Source organism: Pogona vitticeps, chromosome 1 (assembly GCF_051106095.1).
Source record: "Pogona vitticeps strain Pit_001003342236 chromosome 1, PviZW2.1, whole genome shotgun sequence".
NCBI lineage: Eukaryota > Metazoa > Chordata > Lepidosauria > Squamata > Agamidae > Pogona > Pogona vitticeps.
In genome coordinates this window covers 217087534-217107970 of record NC_135783.1, presented here as the reverse complement: position 1 = coordinate 217107970, position 20437 = coordinate 217087534, and the positions used below count along the sequence as shown (strand labels likewise).

At 41.3% G+C, this 20437-nt stretch overlaps 1 protein-coding gene across 4 annotated transcripts in view; it reads left to right on the top strand.

Annotated features, from left to right (window-relative positions):
* The window catches only part of MBD5 (methyl-CpG binding domain protein 5), a 180036-nt gene that overhangs the window by 51556 nt on the left and 108043 nt on the right, over positions 1–20437 (top strand). For 3 of the 4 annotated variants that reach the window (XM_078376798.1, XM_072983590.2, XM_072983582.2), the window contains exon 2: positions 16483–16585. The exons of the other annotated variant lie outside the window; for it this stretch is intronic. The gene's annotated coding sequence lies outside the window, so the exon portion shown is untranslated. The remainder of the gene's footprint in view (positions 1–16482; positions 16586–20437) is intronic. 4 annotated transcript variants of the gene reach the window in all.

Here is a 20437-nt window from a genome sequence, read left to right as displayed (position 1 = left end):
GGCTTCCCACTCCTCTTCACCACCATCTTATTCCAACATGCTACAGCCCTCAGTGCCAGGACCTCAAACCAACTCCATTTCCAAACCAACCGGTGCCTACCAGGGGAAAGGATTCAGTCCATCCCCATTTTCTTTGGTGCTCTGTCACAATATTTTGCAGGCCCAGAATAACTGTCTGCATCTCTGTACTGTGATTTGCAGAGGTCACAGGGGATATCCAGCCACATATAAAGCCTTGATGGAAGGTCTTCTAGTGCTGCACTGGATGTCTACAGAGCCCTGGCTTTTCTACATATCCAGAACAAAGGCTTTTTGGAAAACTAGAAGTTTATTATTTGTTTCCTACCGTGGACAATACCAAGGCATTCTCTCAAAGGTTCTCCAAGTGGTTGGATCATACCATCAGTCTATCCTATCAGATGGTGAGAAAAACCCTGCCCAGTTTCATAGAGTGACATTCTACCACAGCTCTCTCCCGCCACTGCCTTCATAAAAGGGGTGTAGCAACATGGTCTCAGCCTGTGGCGTTTGTCAAGCATCGTCCAATGTATGCCAGGGTCAGATGTGGTACATCCTTCAGTTATGCAGTAAATTCATTTGTATTGACTTGACATTCCACCAGCTGGTAAGTGAGCTTGGTAGTCGCACATTAGTGTGAATCATAGAGACTACAAAGAAGGGCTACTTAGATGTAATTCTTGTTCTTTAAGTGATCATTTGTGAATGCACACAAGACTCCCAATCTCCATTCTGTGATGTGTTAATGTGTCTTACTCGGTGGCAGACATGGGTACATAACAATGTTCAAATTACACTGGCTACCAGTCACTGACTGGGCTCAATTCGAAGTCCTTGTTTTGACCTATAAAGCCCTAAAGGGCTTGGGCCCTGGATACCTGAAAGACAGCCTCCTTCCGTATGAACCTCCCCGGCAATTAAGATCTAGCCAGGGGGCCCTTTTGAAAAAGCCATCCTTTAAGGAGGTAAGAGGGATGGCTTGTAGACAAAGGGCCTTCTCGGCAGCTGCCCCCCAGACTATGGAATGCCATCTCGCCGAAGATTTGTCTGGCGCCGACATTGATGACGTTTCGGTGCCAGGTCAAAAACTTCCTGTTCCAGAAGGTTTTTAATTGAAATGATATCTACTGTGGGTCCTGATGGCAATTTTAGAGCATTGTATTCTTGATTGTATTTCTTTTTATCAAATTCAAATTGTTGCAAGCCACCCACAGACCTTTGGGTAGTGTGGGCGGCGTAAAAGTTAGTTAGTTAGTTAGTTAGTTAGTTAGTTAGTTAGTTAGTTAAATAAAGGCTCAGGAACATTGAGGCACAGAACAAAACCATTAGTATGAATTCACAAATGGACAGTCAGATAACTACAGTTACTGGTAATTAACCTGTCCGTTCTTAACCTTGCTCTTGGATATCATAGTACTTGTAAAATTGTAGTCACCTTTCAGGTTGTTAGATCATACCCATTTTGCAAGCTTGCTGACACTTGGCTGCATTTGGCTATGTTCAAATGCAATCTTGTGACCTAACAGATGATACTTTTTACACATGTTCCAAACCCTAACTATACTAAGATAATTTGCCACAGAGAGATATTGAAACCTACTACCAAAACAAGTAATAGATGACAAAAAAAAAAACAAGATAAATGGGGCAGTAGTATGAGAAACCCGGTGTTTGTGCAATCTTGAAAAGACCAGGGAACTTTTAAGCAAGTGCTTTTTATGTTTTCAGTTTGGATTTTATTAACTACTGGTGCTTTACTTCACATTCTCAACAAACAATTTGGGTAGCATATTTTATTTGAACAGCTGCAGAAGAGCCCTTTCATTCTCAACTATATCTTTATTCAAAACACAGATTTGAAGAATAATATGTAAATAGGAATGGTAGTTTAAGCTCTGGTGACTCTTTTGGCAAATGAGAGCATGTTTGCCACCACTCACACGTGCTGTGCCAAAAAGCCACCAAATGAGAAAACATTAGGTTGCAACACTTTGTCTTTAAGGTCTGTCAGTGCTCCATCTGGTATGTCCAACTGAATGATATCCACCAAGCTACACAAAGGAAAAGGGGCATATAAATGCGAGCATAAGAGCTGACTAATTTGCCTTGAGGGGAGAGTTTTCTTTTCTTTTCTTCCTCAAATAGCATAATCAGTGATGTAGCCTGCACAGCTGAGCAAGGATTAAACTGATTAAGCTTCTTGCATATGGTGTTTCTCCAAACCCCTCCTCCTTATTTGTGCCCAGAGGACTAATAATTTATTACCAGCAGGATATCAGCTATAAGATACAATTGACAGGTGAAGCAGTCTCTGCCTGCTTTCAAGCCTGGGGAGTGGGTGTGCCTTAAATGTACTGAAACCTTTTATTTATTAGTCCTCTCTGGGGCCTACCAGTTATGATGATGTGCCGTCCCAAGCCAGTTGGCTCTGAAATCCACTAATTGCAGAATAGGGCAAGGTAGCTGCTGTCATGTGGTCTACCGGCCTGCCAAAGACTGCGTTCACAAGTCTTCTGCAAAGACAAGAAAGTGCAGTTGTCTTGTTCTGCTGCTATAGTATGGCATTCAGCTTCAGCTTTTGCAAAGAAGCTGTGCATATACATGTTTCAGTATTCGCGTGACTAAGAATCTAAGCAGAATATATGTAATCAATTGCTGTGTTAAAACCTCATTCACTGAATGGTTTAAGTAGGAGTGTCACTACTCTCTTTATCCTGCCCAAGATAGTACTGTACCTGGAATCCAGGGAATCTTTAAATTTATTCCTTATGGACACTGATATTCAGAACTTGATTTTTTTTTTCTTCAGAGTATTTTTTGCAAGCTGTCAGTGTGTGGATGTATTGATGAGTGTGTGTGAAATAAAATATGATAAATGCTGAGAAAGAAGTGACTGGATGGTATGAAGCAGAGTGCTTATTTATGTCAGGGTATGAAACCTCCAATATAAAAACTTTAGGTACCTACTGAACATATAAAGGCTGCATGTGCTCCCCAAAATCAGTTGTACTGTGTGGTCCTCCACCAACCATTACTGTTTCAAAAGTCTTCTCATAACTTCTATGTATGCAGAGGCAATTTTGCCAGATTTCGCGCACACGCGCACACGCACACGCACACGCACGCACGCGCACACACACACACACACACACACACACACACACACACACACACACACACACACACACACACACACACACACACACACACACACACACACACACACACACAGTCATTCTTATGCCTGGCAGATGTTTGATTAAAGACCAGAATTGACCAGAAGTCACTGCTAGTATTATTACTCCTGAGAGCCCAAAATAGGTGGTGGGCAGGCGGAATTGCTTTCCATAGCCCACAGAAGGCGCCAGGGGACTTTTTGACAGAAGGATTGGGGGTGTTGTCACCATGGAAGTCAGGGGTTTTAATGGGTTGCAGTGGGAATTATGCCTACCTGTGCAGGATATTGTTTAGTGAGGGTGGATACAGAAAACAGATTCCGTAATTCAATATGTGAAAGGTCTTAGAAGATTATCAGTCCAGTTTACAGTTCAGTGAAGAATAAAAAAGCTAACCCTGCTTATTCAGTTGTCATTTAGAGCAGAAGTTCACTGATTTTTGCTGTAAGGATTGCATTGTTGAATGCCACTCTCTTGCTAAACTTGCACGGGTGGTACTTGTTATAAAGTACCATAGTGAGGAGTGTCCTTGTTCAATATACAGTACCAGCCTTGTTTAAAATGCCATCTCAGTATACTTTTCCAAGGCATTCTTAACCCCTCCCCACCCTCCATTTCTCCCTTCATTACTCTGGGTCCTCTGGCAGCTGATCATGTTCATACTGTATTCATTGGACTATTCTTTCAGGGGAGTTGGCAGCTTAAATTTCCCTCTCCAGAGCATTTTCTTTCTTTCTTTTTTTTTTTTTTTTTTTTTTGGTAAACCTTCCCATTATCCCAATAAATTTGAAGTGACCCTATTCTGACTACAGTCCCTGTGGTACTCCTCAGTTGTATTGGCTGCTAGAGTGAAATATTTCTTCTAATATATCTGAAAATATTTGCTATAATTTCTAATTCTCCCCCATTAGTTACTGGCTCTCCAAAAGTAATTAAATAGTCTTAGGTTTCCCAGACTTTGTTATTTGCAGATTAATAATGTGTTTTTACCTGCTGTTTCCATTAAGATTCTGTAAAAGGACCTTTTTACCACTTGTAGAAAACTACATGCTTTATAGTTATTAGACTATTTTGCTCAAGGGTGTAACTTATTCACATGAGGTACCAAAGCAGGTATTTGAATAGATACAAACTGGTTGACTAACTTGTCAAAACGCTATTAACTCTGAGGTCTCAAGGTTCATTTAACTGTAGGTAGATTGTAAGAAAAATGATCATGCCTGGTGTTTAATGCAGTCATTGAAAATGCACCTATTGTTTTCAAAGGAATAAACAACTAAATATGAACATAGCCTTTTGTCAGTTACAAGAAATAATGACCTCAGTTCTATAAAATGAGCTTCTCATCAATTGAAAAGCATAACATTTACAGTGTTCTCTGAAGTTATGCTGATCCTAATATAATTCAGAAGACCACGACCATTCAAAATATACTAACAAATATTTACTCTGCCATACCTGCTTTTTAAAAGTTACTCACATTTCATGTAGGTACAGGTAAATGATAATCTCTGTCACATTTAACTGTAAGGTTTTGTAAATTTTGAAAAAAATATTGTTAAGGGCAAATACCTTAATATGTAGAATTCTGCCTCTCTCGGGAAGCAGATAGTTCTGTATGATGAAACAAATATGTTAAAAATAAAAATTTTAACTTCAGAATTTTGTTTCTTGAGGCAATTGTAGCTTGTTCCTTCATCAATCAGTTCAGTCTTCAAGCATGTGAAGTATTTTACTTCTGTGGTGACTATTTCTAGTTCCAATACTACACATCCTGTTGAATAGTAAAATAACTGTATCTGTTATTTTGGGTAGAATTGAGCTTCTTTTTGTAAAAGCTGTTTGTAGTTCTCAAAAATATAGAATTCTACCATCTATCCCTCTATTCTCTGTCAAAGACAACATGCGGCATTCAAGGAGTCAAGGCAGCAATTTGAACAAATCCCAACCTGAGTCCCGTCTTTTCCTGATGTGAGGCAGGAGAAGTCTTTGGATTCTCTGAGAAGTATACAGCCCACTTGGAAAATGACAAACCTTTTGGGTAGGAGAGAGAATGAGCCGGGAAAGGATGATGGAGACCCGTTGGGGGAGGTGAGAGCCCTGATGGGAGAAGAGACTGAGTTATCTAAGTTATACCTGTATAACCAAGATCAAAGCTCCACCACAAAAGGCAGAAACCCAGTTGACAGAAATAAAGAGATGGAGGGTCAAATGTGAAGGAGCTAGAGGAGCAGTTGGAATAGGTGGGAATAGGGAAAGAGAAGGGGGTTGAGATATATAAGAGGGAAGATGTCCAGGACGGGGATGGTGGAGAGAGTGTCCTACCCTGCCCCACTTCTGGCTAGGAATGGATATGGATGGAGAATCCCTGGACTAAACAGTGGGAGAAGTTGATGATTCTCCCGGAGAAACCTTTCTGTTGCAGGGAGAAGGAAGTCAGAGAGTGGAGTAGAAAGATCTGGGGAGAGAGAGGCAAGCTAGCACGGGAAAAGAGAGAGAGGGCTAAATGGCACAGCCCCTCAGAGAGAACCTCTGGCAGGACTCCCTCCCTTGGGACATCATCGAACCCCAAGGAGAAGTCTTGGGACAGGAACCCCTCAGGTTCAACCCCTTGCCTGTGCTGCCAGAGACATCAGGACCTGAGATAAAGGACTATCACCAGGGACATGAATTTGAACAGTTCGAAACCCCTGGTTCTAACCCATTTCTTAAGCAAGCTGTTAACCCCTTTATCACACCATTAGAGGAGATGTTGGACATTACTGTTGATATTAACAGTTTTTTGGACCTCCCTGAAATAAATGTTGAAGTTTTGGAACTTCATATATTAGTCATCTGTCTTTATTTGATCCCAAAGGGAGGTTGCAGAGACAAGACCACCTGAGAAGGATGAACCCTCACAGTTGTTTTATTTGACACAAAGGGGACTATCACCTTTGACTTCTTTCTTTTTCTCCCCCCCCCCCCATTTGTGTTTTCTGACACTGGTCCAGAAAAATCCTGATGAACTTATAAAAAATACTTCAGAAAACCAAAGGCAAGACAAAAACCAATCCAAAAGCAGTGAATGGTAAATGAAAAAGAAAAATCATCATTAGTAGAACATAGAAATGTCCCAAGACATGCTTAGTCAACAACAGCAATACCCACACAGCCCACTGGCACAACATAATGTCTACTACTCTTCCCATAATCAAACTAGTTCCCTAAATCCACCAAAATGTATGTACAGTGGTGCCTCGCTTGACGAGGATAATCCGGGCCATTGAAATCGCTGTTAAGCAAAATCCTCGTCAAGCGAAATTAAAAAGCCCATTAGAATGCATTAGAAACCGGCTAATGGGCGAAATACCTCATTGTAAAGCGAAGATCCTCCATAGGGCGGCCATTTTCCAGTGCCTCCTAAAAACAGCAGGGGGGGGCATTTTGAGAGCTGATGGCCATTTTGAAAACCGCCAATCAGCTGTTGAAAAAACATTGTTTAGCGAAAAATCGGTTCCTAAAGCAGGGAACCGATCGTCGCTAAGCAAAAAAACCTATTCAAACATTGTTTTGCGATCGCTTTTGCGATCATAAAAACATCATTGTGAAGTGGATTCATTGTTAAACGGGGTAATGGTCAAGCGGGACACAATTGTATGTACTTACAGTATGTACCACCTTTTTCACTATAGGGGACCCAAGGTATATCACAATACTTAAAACTGTACAATAAGTGTAAAATAACCACCACCACCCACTTATTGTTTTAAAAGCCTGCCTGAAAAGGAGGGTCTTTACCTGATGACAGCAGAACAAGAGGGAGGGGCCAAACTAGCTTCTCAGGGCAGTGCATTCCACAGCCTGGGAGCAGCCACTGAGAAGGCCCTCTCTTGTGTCTCCATCAACAAGCTTGGGAAGGTGATGGAACCAAGAGAAGGGCCTCCTCAGAAGATCTTAAAAGTTGAGAGGGTTCATGTGGGGTGATACAATTCTTCAAATAGCCTGGACCCAAGCTGTATAAGCCTTTATAGGTAATGACCAGCACTTTGAATTGGGTCTGGAAACATACTGGCAGCCATTGAAGCTGTTGTAATAAAGGAATTATATGCTCCCTGTTACCATTGTTAGTTAGCAGTCTGGCTTTAGTATTTTAAACCAGCTGAAATTTCTGAAAACCTTTCAAAGGCAGCCCCATGCATAACGCATTGCAGTAATCCAAATTGGATATAACTAAGACATGTGTTAACCATGACCAGATCAGAGATCTCAAGGAACATATGCAGCTGGTGCATCAGCTTTAACTGTGTAGATGCATTCCAGGCCACCACTGGAACCTGTGCATCCAAGCTCGGAGAGTCAAGGAGCATACATTAGCTGTGAATCTGACTTTTCAGGAAGAGAATAATCTCATTCAGTACACACTGAATCTTTAGCTCCTGACTTGCCTTTTGATTGACTAGGAGACCTCTGTCTTGTCTAGATTAAGTTTCAGTTTATTCATGCTTATCCAGTCCATTACTGACAACAGGCACTAGTCTAGGCACAGAACAGCTGCCTTGGAATCAGATGGGAAGGAGAAATAGTGTTAGGTGTCATTCCAGCACACTGATAGCACTTTACCCCAAAACTCTGGAATCCTCTCTCAGTGGTTTCATGTAGATGTTGAATAACATGGGGGACAGAACTGAACACTTGGGGACACCACAGGCCAATGGCCAGGGTGTCGAACAGGATTCCTCCAACTCCACCTTCTGAATACAGCCATTGAGGAAGGATCGGAACCACTAAGACTGTACCTCCAGGACCTATCCCAGAAAGCTGTCCCAGAAGGATACCATGGTAATTGATACTGAAATCTGTTAAAACATCCAGCAGAACCAACAGGGACACACTCCCTGTGAGGAGGAGACAGAGAAAGAAACCAAGAGTGAGCTGTCCCCTCAAGCATCTGCCATAGGACAGGAGATAGAACCAACAAGAGAGATAGTGTATGAGCAAGAAACAGAGCAGGAGACAGAGACATACGCCAGTGAGGAAAGTGGAGTTCACACGGTGAAATGGAAAGGGGCTCGAGGCGAAGGGGAGCACGCGAAGGAAAAAGAGCAGTTAGGATGGTTAGAGACGGGGGAGGCAACGAAAGTGAAGGAGAGGAGAGTGAGGAGAGACGACAGGGAAAGTCTGAACATCTTTCTAACTACTGAAGAAGGGACACTGTCAAGAGAGACAGAAAAAATAACTGTGACTAACCGAGGGAAGTGATGCTGAAGCCCAAGTCTTCCCTATACCTATGAAGAGAGCTGCAGCAAGCGAGTTAGAAAAAGATGAAGGGTTAACCGCGCACGAGAGAAAGTGAGACCTATTATTCCCAGTTGGAGTCCAGAAGAATGGACTGTCTTAGTGTACCCCAGGGGCCGGGGATGCGGGCGGATGATACACCCAGTCGATCCCATAATGATGAAAGAAGCTGCGAGAGAGGGAGATTGGGCTCGTCATCCGTGCTGCGGAACGCTGTGTGCAGTACGCAACGGATTCCTGAGGGCACTGATAGAGGAAAAGAAGGAAGCAAAAATATACTACTAAAAGATCTGAATAATGATAAATCTTTATTATGGTTTTGGGAGAGTTCTCCTCCCCAGTTATCTTTACAAAATTCATTAGTGTTTAGTAAAGAAGAAACCAACAGTTGTGTTCATAATAAAACTACTTTATTTAATAATTCTGAGTCATCATTTGTGTTGCCAGATGAGGAACAGAATAAGAATAATCCCGAACCTGCTTACACTCCCCCTGTCAAGTTCTCAGTGTAAGTCATCCACCAAGGTGACCAAAGCCATCTCTGTTCCATAACCAGGCCCGAAGCCAGATTAAAATGGATCTAGATGGTCCACATCAACTAGGACCATCTGGAGCTGGGACACCAACACACACACACTAAAACTCTGCATGGCTTTGTTTAAATGTGATGGTGGCAGAGAAGTATTGCTTCTTCACTACCATCACTGCCACAAAGTAGGCCTTCCAATCAGTTCTAGCCTATGTTCGATCAGAACTGCTCTGATTGAATCTTTAAAAGAATAAATGAACTAAGTAAGGGGCAATTTTCTAAAAAAAAAAATCACTCAAACAGGTAAAGCCCAAAGCTTTCATATACTGTTAATACAAACCATTGCCTCAAAATTGAGTATTTCTTTTTTTATACTTTTCTTTTGTTCATACAAACGATTTGCCCAAAAATTGAGTACTTCAGACTGGCCAGTAATTATCCAATATAGTGGGATTCAAGAGGGGGGGCTTTTTCAGCAAAAGTCTTGCTACTGCCTCCTTTAGGCATTCTGGCATCTTGCCTTACTGCGAGGAGTCATCCACCTCTCCTTTAACCCAATGGTCCCCAACCTTGGGCCTCCAGAGGTTCTTGGACTACAACTCCCAGAAGCCTTCACCACCACCTCTGCTGGCCAGAATTTCTGGGAGTTGAAGTCCAAGAGCCTCTGGAGGCCCAAGGTTGGGGACCACTGCTTTAACCCACTCAGGCAGTCTCCCTCTGGCTCCTTTTATAAGCCAGGAAAAGAAAGGCTCCAAGACACATGTGGTGGCCTTCTCCTCTCCAAAGATCTGTCCAGATCCTCGGACTACACCAGCGAAATGTATCCATTGTAACTGGATAAGCATGGACTAAGTTACATCCACAAGACCTGCGACAACTATAGCATCTATGTCAATGTGGATCTCAGCAGCTTTGTTACCAAAGTGTTGTGCAGACTTTATGCAATGGGCACTAAGTGGTCATCCTTTCTTTCTTGTGGACATTTGTACAACAGGCTCCTGACCACATGAAAGAGCTCCTCTGGATGATTTTGTGCAGATGCAACAGTGGCAGACAAGTATTGCTTTTTCATTGCCATAAAGAAGGCCTTTCAGTGAACTCTAGCCTTTGCTCAATCAGAACTGCTATGATTAAACCTTTAACAGAATAAAAAAGAGCATTTTAAAGAAATCAGTCAAACAGAGGAAGCCCAAAACTCTCATATACTGTTCTTTTGTTAATATGAACCATTCATATTTCAGAGGTTTTCTTTTGGTAATTGATGAAAGAACATGAAAACAAAAGCTCTGTTTTGTATTTTTCTTTCTCTTGTTAAAGCACAAAAATTCCAATGGTATTCAGGATCGTCTGTATTACATACATTTATTAATGAATAATTAAATTTGTCCAGGAGAAATATGAATTATATATGGGGAATAACCAAACGTAAAATTTGTAGCCAGATTCTAGAGACAGATTTACAGATTACAAGGATAGCAAACAGAACGCAAATGCGAAGCTACAGTGTGATCTTATCAGTATTTAATGGATATTTTTGTGCTTATTAACATTGGGTTGTGAGACCAGGCTCATGCCTTCTTGATCCTTTCCCATCCTGGCTGATTAAAATGCTCAACAGGTCTATCTGTTTAGGTCTTAGAACTGATTACTCTCTGAGAGTGTGGGAAGTTCCTGTGTTTTTATAATGGATTGTGGTGAGACATCTCTTAGTAAAAGCTAACTGCTACCCAAATGTGAACAAGCATTGCCTCTCATCAAATTCTCCTTATGTGAGCAACATTATGAATCACTTACAACGCATCCTGCATAAATTTGATTACCAGCATCAACAGTGGTGTGCTTCTGGCTCCATTTTGGAAATATGTATTGTTGGTAGTTCAGTGCCAGGGTATCTTTCTGAGCTTTCTTTTTGGAATTGAATTAATGTGGCACAATTCTTCAAGTTCATTCTTGGAGAGCTAATCCTAGAATGTGATGCTGAGAACCAGCTGCTCCACCCTGACCTTCAACCTCTGGAGTTCCACACAATTTCATCCTGTGCTTTGTAATTTTCAAACTGCATTGAAACTACATGAGGGATCATGAATATTTTGACAAAATACAGTTTTATCTCATGTTTCTGTCATCTAGTTATAGTGTGGCAGTGGAAATAGTCAATTAGTGTATGGTATTGGTTTGAAATTTGACCAAACTCTGGGAGACAGTGGAAGACAGGAGGGCCTGGCGTGCTCTGGTCCATGGGGTTACGAAGAGTCAGACACTACTTAATTACGAACCAACAACAAATCAGTTTGAATGGTGGAGTAAAGAAGTGAAAATTTAATCTATTGATACAGAGCTATTGCTAGTCAAAAATTCTGGAAGTCTGGGAGAATATGTGCTGAACTCTTCCTTGAAAGTAAATGTGTGTTGCTGGAAGTACTCCCAGGTCTGACATCCTCCCTGGATATTTCCAGAGATACAGCCATGAAACAGAATGGTTTCCAGTTGGCAAAGGTGTCAGACAAAGATGTATTTTATCTCCCTGGCTGTTCAGTTATATGCCTAATATATCATTCAGAAAAATTAGATTCAGGTGAAAAGGAGTGAAAATTGATGGAAGAAACAATAATTTAAGATGTGCAAGAAACCTGGCAGTGTCTTGAAATGACTGCTAATGAAAGGTAATGGCTGCTTATAAAAGTTTTTAAAAGTGCAAAACCAGGATATTGCTGAACACTAAAAAGATGAAAATCATGACTACAGAAGAAAATATGAAAATCATGACTTGCATAATATAAGTTGTTGATAGTGAAGAAATAGAAATAGTTGACAATTGACGAATTTTTACCATTCTTCAGTCATCAATCCAGATAGAGACTGCAGATTGGAAGAAGACTGAGAATTTAAGAACAGCTTTGAAGGGACAATAAACGTTTATTAAAAGTGACTGAACAGCCAGGGAGATAAAATGTTGCTGGAGAACAAGGCCACAATAATCTGTATTCTCTTATACCTAATCACTGTGTACAAGTGTAAACGATGGACAACAAAAAGAGTTGACAAGAAAAAAGAGCAGTTCATTCAAATCAGTTCATTTATTTGAAATGTGGTGTTGGAGGGTAAGTATACGTTGGACCACAGGAGAGACAAATATGTTCAAGATCACAAGCAGCCTGAAATCTCACCAAGCTAAATGGCTAAATTAAATCTGTCATGCTTTGGACATACTGCCAAGAATCCTATCAGCTCTATTCACCAATATTCAGTGGTATATATTTCAATGGCAAATTGTTACAAGTTAAAAGGCTAACAGGCATTTGCTGTTGCATACCAGTCATGTATCATGGTGTGCAATAGCAAATACTTACAATGATGATGATTTGATAACTTCTGGCAATATAACCATTAAATTTACAGTGGCAAAGTTACACTGGCATTATATAATGGAATTCTGGCCAGTATGAGAAGACATGTCTCACTAAAAAAAGACAACAATGCTAGAAAAAGCTGAAGGCAATAGGGAAAAGGAAGAACTTAACACTAAGTGAACTGACTCAGTAAAGGAAGCCACATCCTTTAGTTTTCAGGGCTCAGCAGTCTTTTAGCATAAAGCGCTTTTGGTGGCAATACTTTTGAAGTTATGAGTTTAGGTGTTGCATAATTTGTGAAGTACTTGATGGTACATAAAAACAACAGCTATATTAGCCTGACTTAGGAAAAACAACTGCAAATCTTGTGGCACCTTGCTAGCTTTATTCCTACTGAGTGGTGAAGCTTAACTTCACTGACATAAGTTTGCACTAAAGATGGAACACTTTGTATTTGAATATGAATTGCGACACCAGTTTGCTCCCTAGAACCAGCCAGGTCCACTCATCAGACTCCGCATGGTGTGGCGCACTTCTGTTTGTGTCATCACACCAAACTCAGAAGGAACCCAGCCAGTGCTTCACTGTGCAACCAACCACTGATCAACTGGGCAGTGAGACTCCCCATCCTGCCTCTGTGCAGCAGTGGTTGACTGCACGGAGCGGTGGCCAGGCTACTTCCGTAATTTGTGTGACGACAAAGCCAAAGGAGTGCCGGGCCAAGCCCAGTGAGTGGACTTGGCTGGTTCTGGGGGAGGGAATTGGGTCCATGTCTAGTTTGCACACACTGAAGCCTACCTCTCCAGATAGCATAACTTCATGAGAGGGGTCACGGCGGACCTGGCTAGCGCTCCTGTCGACGCTCTGGTTGATAACTAGTCCACCTTCGCAACCAGGGCTATAGACACGATCGTGCCTAAACACCCTCCCCGTCATAGAACTCGACCAACGCCCTGGTTTAACCAGGAGCTCCGAGCCCTGAAGCGACATAGGAGAAGGCTAGAGCGTAGGTGGAGGAAGAACCCGACGGATTATAATAGGATAGCTGTCAGGGTCGCAACTAACCTTTACCTGTCTAAGGTAAAGGCTGCTTGTCGAACTTACTTCGCTAACCGGATAAGCAAAGCATCCAACCAGCAGGCGGAGTTATTCCGTATAGTGTGCGACCTATCCGGAACTCGTCTGGATGATAGGCCTCCCCCTAGTTTTTCACCTGACCAGTTTGCAGCCTTTTTAAAATCTAAAGTGGAGGCCATCCGCCGGGACCTCTCTCCTTTTTTGAACACAGTGAGTCGAGCAGAGATGTCCAGCGCTCCGTCTTGCCCGGTAACCCTTGACTCCTTTCAGCATGTCACGCCTGATTCTGTGGCCAGAGTGCTTGACCGCTGTCGAGCCACCACCTCCTCCTTGGACCCTTGCCCGGTCTGGCTAATCAAAGCAGCCAGGCCGATAACAATAGAATGGGCCACAGCAATAATAAATGGGTCTTTCCTTGAGGGTAGGTTTCCCTCTGCCCTCAAGGAGACACTCATTAGGCCCATAAGAAAGAAATCTAATTTGGCGGCGGACGAAATTGGCAATTATAGGCCCGTCGCCAATGTTTCTTTCATGAGCAAAGTGGTCGAGAGGGTGGTGGCTGGCCTGGTTCTGTTCCTTCTTGGAGGACCGCCCCCAGAGAGTGCAGCTTAGGGAGAGTATTTCAGCCCTGTGGAGTCTCAAATGTGGGGTTCCACGGGGTCGACTATTTCCCCAGTGCTGTTTAACATCTATATGAGGCCGCTGGGTGGGGTCATCAGGGGGTGTGGAGCATCGTGTCATCAATATGCTGATGACACCCAGCTCTACATCTCCTTTTCACCAACTGCAGATGATGCCGTCCTGTCCCTCCAGCACTGCCTGGGGGCCGTACTGCAATGGATGCAGGAGAACGGGCTGAGGCTGAACCTGGACAAGACGGAGGTTCTGAGGGTGGGTGGCCCTGTGGATGGTGGCTTGGGAAACTCATGTTTGGGGGGGTGGCCCTGGCCGTGAAAAGTAGGGTCCGCAACCTAGGGGTACACCTGGAGCTGACACTCACCATGGAAACGCAGGTGGCGTCGGTAGTCCGCACCGCCTTTTTCCACCTTTGGCAGATTGCCTGGCTGCAACCTTACCTAGACACGGGGGCGCTCACTACCTTAGTACGTGCGCTCGTAATCTCTAGATTAGACTACTGTAACGCGCTCTATGTGGGGCTCCCTTTGAAGCTGATGCGGAAACTTCAGGTGGTGCAGAATGCAGCGGCCAGACTCCTTACTGGAGTGAGAAAATACCAACATATCTCTCCTACTCTGGCCATGCTGCACTGGCTGCCCATCTGTTTCCGCACTGACTTCAAAGTGTTAATGCTTACATATAAGGCCCTAAACGGTTTAGGACCCCAATACTTGGCAGAATGCCTGCTCCTACCTAGATCTACTCGCATCACCCGCACGAGCCAGGAGGTGAGGCTGAGGAGCCTAACACCGAGGGAGGCCCGGAAGGAAAGGACACGAAACCGGGCCTTCTCGGCAGTGGTTCCTCGCCTCTGGAATACAGTGGGGTCTTGACTTAAGAATGGCTTGAGTTAAGAACATTTTGACTTAAGAACCACTCTCATAGGAAAATATTGACTTGACTTACATACTTAGATTTGAGTTAAGAACTGAAAAAAAACCACGTGGGAGGCAAGGAAAGTGCAAAATTTGAACTTTCAGTTAACTGTTGGCCAGTGAAAAGGGTGCCTGTCTGCTTCCTCACTCCTCCCAGCGTTTAGAGAGTGGATTGGGAGACAGTCTTCGGACTGCCTGGTACTGGACTGCCTGGACTGTATTTTCCCTGCCTTCCCTGAACCTTTCTTGACCTAAGAAAAAAAAAGAAACAAAATATCCCCCTCTAGTGGTCGAAGGCAGAATAGCAGCTTCCCATTAGTTTCTATGGACGGAAAAGAGCAGATACGGATCAAATGGTTTTCAATGCATTCCTATGGGAAATGCGGATTTGACCTGAGAACTTTTTGACTTGAGAACCGCCTTCCAATACGGATTAAGTTCTCAAGTCAAGACCCCACTGTAACCTTCCTCCGGTTATTCGTGCGGCCCCTACGCTGGGCACTTTTAAGAGTCAATTAAAAACATGGTTGTATATTCAGGCCTTCCCTCCTGTCAATATTTAATTATTTCTTTATTTTTTCTTTCATTTATTATTTGTTTTATTATTGTATGTGTTGTGGACTGTTCGTAAAATTTTTATGTTTTATCGTATACACCTTATTGGAAGCCGCCCAGAGTGGTCGACCAGACCAGATGGGCGGGATATAAATCAAATAAATAAATAAATAAATTCTGCCAGCAGATATTTTTACACATGTGTCAGGGCAGAGGGTTATGGATGAAATGTAATAAAAACTCAAAGGGTCTCACCAATGTTGATGGTCCAAAAAGTGCTTGTCAAGGGTCTATTACACTCATGTAGAAGTGGCAAATATAGACCTTAATGGCAGTTATTAAGAGTAGTTTAAAGATTGTTAATGAGTGGCATATACATCCCAAAGGAACACTTGTGTGATGGAGAAAAATCTTTTTCTGTGCCAGTTATATGGAACAGTTTCACCTGTGGATGTAAGTCGTATTGATGAAAGATGATTTTAGATGGCTGATGAAAATAGGAATGTAAACATTACAATTAAAGAAGGTTGTTTGAACCTTTGTCATGAAAGAAACAGTAGTGGTGTCAATACAGACAAACCTACATTAGTGGTTTTATTTTATTTTGATATTTGACAGGCTTTTAATTTTTATGCTTGCACCTATTTTCAATAGCAGTTGAATACTTCACACTTTGCCTGATCAGAAGTGCTGCCTGAACTGTAGGTCACTAAATTGAGTAGGAAATTAGCCATGTGTGTTTTGAGTATTTTACTTTACCCATTAATGCCATTTATTTAGTATTAAAAGAAGGTACAGTAGTAGGATTGCAGTCTATCTGCCTTCAGTGAAGAAAACCCATGCTCATGAATGTTTATTGTCTTGTAAGATATCAACAAAGCTATTGAACTTTGTCTAACTCCTATTACCCCGTAACCATTCTAACTGGCAGTTCTTCATTTATCTAGGTTCTCATGGATATCATATATTATTGGATATATTTGATAATTACTGAAGATGATCCTTTTTACAGACAAGGCTTTTGAAGTCTGGACTTTTTGTATCGTAAAGGTAAGGTGAATCTATTTGTGTTAGCTAACAGCATTTTAAAATGAAGTCCATTAATCACTTTTTCAAAGGTATATGCATAAAATACTGAAGTTGCCAGTATAGTAAAGTGAGTACTGTGAAGGCTGCTTGCTGGTGCTTCTTAGCGAGATAACAACTGTCACCAAGAAGCCTCTGTGCAGGCACATCCTGCACACCCAGAGCTGTTCTGAAAAGCCACTTTCACCTGAAATAGTATGTTCCTCTTTAGAATGGTTGAAGCATTGGTTAAATCTGTTTCCCGGATTGCTTTAACCCCTTCATTAAAGTTCTGGTTTGCAATATATAAAAAAGATGAGAATTGAAGCTGTTTTGTTAGTATGGAGGGACTACATAAAAGTGCTTTTAGAAAGCTGAATTGTTATTAATGGATGGCATTATGATTATGAGTTCATGGCTTGAGGGTAGGCTTCCTTTGTTTCTTCTGTGGCACGGGAATATATTCAAACCTGGGACATTATATGTCAGAAATGGTGGTACTAGTTGTAACATGTAACGTTTTGTTTGAAGATGTTACCATTTTTGTTACTTTTTAAAAGGCAGTTAATTTTATTAATTTTTCAATATAATAAGTATTCTTTACTTATTATTTTGTAACTTTGATGGGGGTCATTTTGAAGGGTACTTGTCAAATTTTGTATTTTTCAATGCAAGTTGTAATGATTCAACTATTTATTTATTTATTTATTTATTTGTTTGTTTATTTATTTATTGGACTTATATACCGCCCCATAGCGCTATAAACACTCTCCGGGCGGTTTACAATTTTTAATTATACAGGCTACACATTGCCCCCCCCCAGCAAGCTGGGTACTCATTTTACCGACCTCGGAAGGATGGAAGGCTGAGTCAACCTTGAGCCGGCTACCTGGGATTTGAACCCCAGGTCGTGAGCACAGTTTTAGCTGCAGTATAGTATTTTAGTAGTAGATTTCTCTTTGAGTAGTGTAACAAAAAATATTAACAAGCTGTTTTTAAATTATGGAATGAGCAAAGATGTTACCAACGAAAAAATATCAATCAGTGAATTTATTTGTCCATTAATACAAATTAACATCTTGGTATCTCAGGCATTGACTTAGTTTTGATATAAGAAGGTTATCATTTGAGTTTGTGAACATAAGATATTTAGCTGACTGTTCTTTAATCGTTTTGCAATCTACCATGGGTCTCTGTATTGAGAGAAAGGTGAGAAATAAAACAATCTCTTCTCAATCCCATAATGCTTAAAAAATGAATTTATGAATACGAGATATTGTGCTTCTGTATCCACAATTCAAAACTCCAGGAAATGGCCCAATGTTGCTACACAATACTGCACCCGTATTGCCAGCAGGAGGAAGGATACAAAACTTTATAAAACAAAGTGCAGCCTAAATGTTAACGACACTCATGTTAGCAGTCAAGATGGTTTACTACTACAGGATACCTTCTTGTGCTTGCTACCATTCACAAACTGAATACCACATAATGCAAAATACCAGAAGCTGATTTCTTTTTTTCATCAATTAACCAGTTCTCACCCAAATACAAAACAATTGTCATGGCTGTTTTTTAGCTAGTTCCTTATTTATGTGGTTTGCATTAAAACTGGAGATGTTTGGGCTTGCCTATTTCTGAATTGGGGGCAGGGGGGAGTCTCAAACCGATTTACTTTTTAAAAAACGTAACTCAAAAACTCTTTATCCAGACTTCCCCAGATTTGGCACAGAGGAATTACTTTTTTGGGTTGGGGGGGCCGCCTCCATCTTTAGAATTGCCATTTAAAATGCTGATTTGCTCTGCTGCACAATAAATAACGTAGTTGCACTCTCATGAAGGTATTGTGGAAACCCAGGCTGGTATCAAAAGGTATTGTGGAAAGTCAGGCTGAATGGAAACAAAGTGATGTGGCAAGTTTTTGTTAAATGAAGAGATTAATAGAGTTAGTGAGAGTAAAAAGAGGTTTGGTAAAAATCTTATTTTTCTCTCCTGAAGTTCAAAGGCCCTAGCCTCTCCCAAAAAAAGAATAAATTATTTGAACACACCAAGAGCAAAAAACATGCAGTCTGCCGTTTATGCCCAAGTATGAAGTGTCTTGAGATAAATTCATATTCAGCAAGCCTCCTCCAATCCTCACATGGCAGTGTCCAGTTTCAGGCAACAGAGTTTGTAGGACCATGGAAGGCCTGGTTATACAGTTAGATTTTTACATTTTTTACATTTGGATTTTCAGTGTCACATCAAAATATATTGGGCCATGTTCCGGCAATGTCCACAATGCTATTGTTTCAACAGAAGGAGGGAGGAAAGAAGAGGTAGTAAAACCAGCCCTACAGAAACATCAAAACTTTCAGATCAATGTAGACAATAATAAAAGATTTGCATAGTTTTTCCTGGTTTTCCAAGCACTGCCTATGCATAATCCAATTTCAAACAGCATTTTGGGGAACAGATTATTTTATTGATAGTCTTTGAAATTATACATCTGTCTATCTTAGGGGAGAGATACCTTTTATTGTTAACCTTTGCAATTGTGTATGTATTGTGTTAAAAGGTGTTTTGTGGTATGCGTATATATAAGTCCTTTGAGTTAGGTTTTGTTTGAACAATAAGAAAATGTTACATATAACAAAGTTTTAATTTTGTTCAGTATTACTGGTGTAAGCAAAAGTAATCAATGAGTGCTTTGGCAGCAAAGTTACATCTTAATGGCCTGCCCTCCTTTACTTGTGAACAAACATTTCTATTGATGTTGCGCCAAGAATATTGTGCAGTTTTCACTTTGAAACTTCATGAAGATTGTAACACTTGCAAGTTTAAAAAGAAAATAAAAATATTAATGCCACTTTTGTAGTTGTTCAGTAACTGATTGAAATTTTCCAAAAGAGCTGACCAGCTAGCAGCTTTTGAATCTAATAATTATCTGCTAACAAATAAACTGTCTTGTATCTGTTCAAGGAACATGTTATTTGTTTGTTTGGCAGGCAGTGTTGGAATAGAGGAAGTGTAACAGCTGGCTAGCTCAGTAAGATATCTGGCTGAGAAGGCAGAGGTTGGGAGTTCAGTTCTCTGCTGTGCTTCCCCGAAGAGCCAGCCCATGTGACTTTGAGCAAGCTGCCCTGTCCCAGGTCACCCCAAGAAGAATGGTTAACGACTTATGAGAACTCTCTACCTAGAAAATTCTGAAAAGTGTTGCCATAAGTCAGAATTGACTTGACGGCACACAATTTGTAGATGAAGACTGTAAACGCATCAGGAGAATAGGAAGTGTATTCAGTGTTAAGAATTGTTCTGCTAAATCTAAGCAAGAAACTACCTGGTCCAGCATTCTGTTTCACAACAATGACTAGCCTCATTCCCTTGCAAGCCCCAAAGTACAACGTGTACAGTACCCTTCTCCTTTCATTGTTCAGCAATCAGTATTCAGAGACATAATGACTGGTACTAATGGTAGGATATGACTATCATGACTGTTTGTCATTGATCCGCCTACTCATCAGTTTCTTTAATTCTCTTCTGAACAAATGGCCATCATCACATCTTGTGGCTGAAAATTCCATAGCTCAGGTCATACAGCGATATGTATCTTCAGCGTAATGTTTCAACAACAGGGAAGCCAATTTATTTAAAGTTTTGTGGGAGCATGAAGCAAAAGACATACACATCAATGTCAAGTTCAATAAAATGGGGAGTATTCCAGTTACCTGTATTTTGTTTTGTGTTTTTTAACATTCAAAAACCCACTGCTGTATTTAGAAAGAGGTACAAAGTAAGATTCAGCAGTATTCTGACTAGGTAGAGTATAATCCTTAATCAAGGGAATTATTTTGCTTA